This window comes from Mandrillus leucophaeus, unplaced genomic scaffold, assembly GCF_000951045.1.
Source record: "Mandrillus leucophaeus isolate KB7577 unplaced genomic scaffold, Mleu.le_1.0 Scaffold1383, whole genome shotgun sequence".
NCBI lineage: Eukaryota > Metazoa > Chordata > Mammalia > Primates > Cercopithecidae > Mandrillus > Mandrillus leucophaeus.
The window spans coordinates 24,215-26,344 of record NW_012101347.1 but is presented as its reverse complement, the minus strand read 5'-3'; the positions used below and the strand labels follow the sequence as shown (position 1 = coordinate 26,344).

Genomic DNA, 2,130 nt, shown 5'->3' with positions numbered 1-2,130 from the left:
CCAGCCAAGGTCACACTGCAAGCCCTGGCGTGGCCTAGAACAGGCTTTCTCAGCCTCAGCACCATTGACATCTGGGTCAGGGCACATCCTGTTGCCCAGGGCATTGTCGGATGTTTAGCGGCATCTCTGCTATCTGACCGCTGGATGCCAATAACATCAACCCCAGCCATGACACCAACAATGTCCCCAGATGTTGTCAAACGTCTCCTGGTGGCTGAACCAGCCCCACTGAGAAATACTGCCTTAGAACGCTGTGGGTTCAGCATGCCGCCTTCCTCTTTACATTGAAAACAAAACTCCTGGCCAGGCGCGGTGGCTCAGCCTGGAATCCCAGCACTTTGGGAGGCTGAGGCGAGCAGATCACTTGAGGCCAGGAGTTTGAGGGTAAACCCTGTCACCCAGAGCCACTGGTTTCCCATCCCCTGGTGTGGCTGGGAATGGGATCTTCCTGTCCTCCCCTCTCACCCCCACCCAACCCCCACTGCATTCAGACCTATAATCATAAGAAAACTGGAATGGAGTTTCAAAGAACTGGAGCAAAGTGCAGGATTCTATGACCTCTTGGGATCCTTCTAGAACAAGGGTTTTCTATTTGGGGGTTCAGAATGCAGCAAGTGTACTTTACATTGTGTGGGTCGCTGCTTCTTGGACTCAAGATCCTTTCTCTTTTCATAGGCCTGTTGTGGGGTCCCCACTTACCCACCTTATGTGAGTAGTGTTGTTGGATATGAAGAAGCGAGGCCCAACAGCTGGCCCTGGCAGGTGAGTCGACCACACTGTACTTCCCCCTGTCCCTGCCCCACTCCCTTTACATCCCCCCTTTGCCCTTCCACCATGGGGTCTACTGTGTTGGCAAAGTGAGGATTGATGGGACTCAGAGAGCAGCACAGGCAACTTCACCAATAAGATACATTTCTGGCTGGGCCCAGTGGCTCATGCCTGTTATCCCAGTACTCTGGGAGGCCACGGTGGGCAGATCACCTGAAGTCAGGAGTTTGAGACCAGCCTGGCCAACATGGTGAAACCTGCCTATACTAATAATACACAGTTAAGCAAGTGTGGTGCCACATGCCTGTAATCCCAGCAACTCGGGAGGCTGAGGCAGGAGAATCGCTTGAACCCAGAAGACAGAGGTTGCAGTGAGCTGAAATTGCACCATTGCACTCCAGCCTGGACAACAAAGCAAGACTCTGAATAAAAAAATAATAATAATAAATTTTGTGGCCTTGGCCAACCATGGGAGAGGAGGGAGAGGTGCCTCCTCCTGCTGCAGTAAGGAGCTGTCCCCTTCCTACTGCCCATAGGCAGCAAATATAGTATTACTCTATTAACCAATCAGAGGCTTGTTTACAAATGTACCATTAGTCTAAGAACCATTCAAGACTACCTATGCAAACATTCCTTGTTTTAAGGAACCAATCAGTGCTATTTGTGCAGATTCTTCTTTAACTACAGGCAAATCAGTGCTACCAATGAAAAAAAATGTTTTCTTAAGTTCATATAATCATAGTGATATCAACACTAAACTGCCAAGTGGGGCACAGGCACAAATTACTAAGACGTGTTAACGGTGTGAATTTTAACAGAACTGTGTAAAGGTTACATTGACACAAACAAATGTAGTAAAATCTCATTTATCTGATGTAACTGGGACTGAGTAATTGAAAAGTTGGTTATGAAGAAATTATTTTAAATCATATATATATGTTGTAAACATATAGACATCTTAGACTATGTAAATAATTTCTTGAGTTCTTAACTGTCTTTTTCATATAAACCACGCCCCATAATATCTCATCTACAAGTTCATTTCTTTAAAGCAGAGCAGTAACTTTGAGACGTTCACAAAGCAATCTGAGTTATGAGCCCATCCCGACTTTTACTTTTCCCCCTAATCTTTCCATTTTCTCACAGACACTAATTCAAGAGCAATTTTTTAAGAATCATGGTGATCCAGTCTCTTCCAAGCATTTAACTTTGTTTCCATATAAATAACGATTCTCTTTCTGAACTCATATTTTATTGGTTACATGTTTAATGATATTTCATTATTGTAAGCATAATTGATATAAACTACTTTAGGAGCAAACCCAGCTGAATCAGGATGAGTTTCTAACTTAAGTAAGAGGA

At 44.7% G+C, this 2,130-nt stretch overlaps 1 protein-coding gene across 1 annotated transcript in view; it reads left to right on the top strand.

Moving 5' to 3' along the window:
• Positions 1-2,130, top strand: part of LOC105534690 (chymotrypsin-like elastase family member 2A) — a 45,589-nt gene that overhangs the window by 26,384 nt on the left and 17,075 nt on the right. The gene's annotated exons all lie outside the window — the stretch shown is intronic.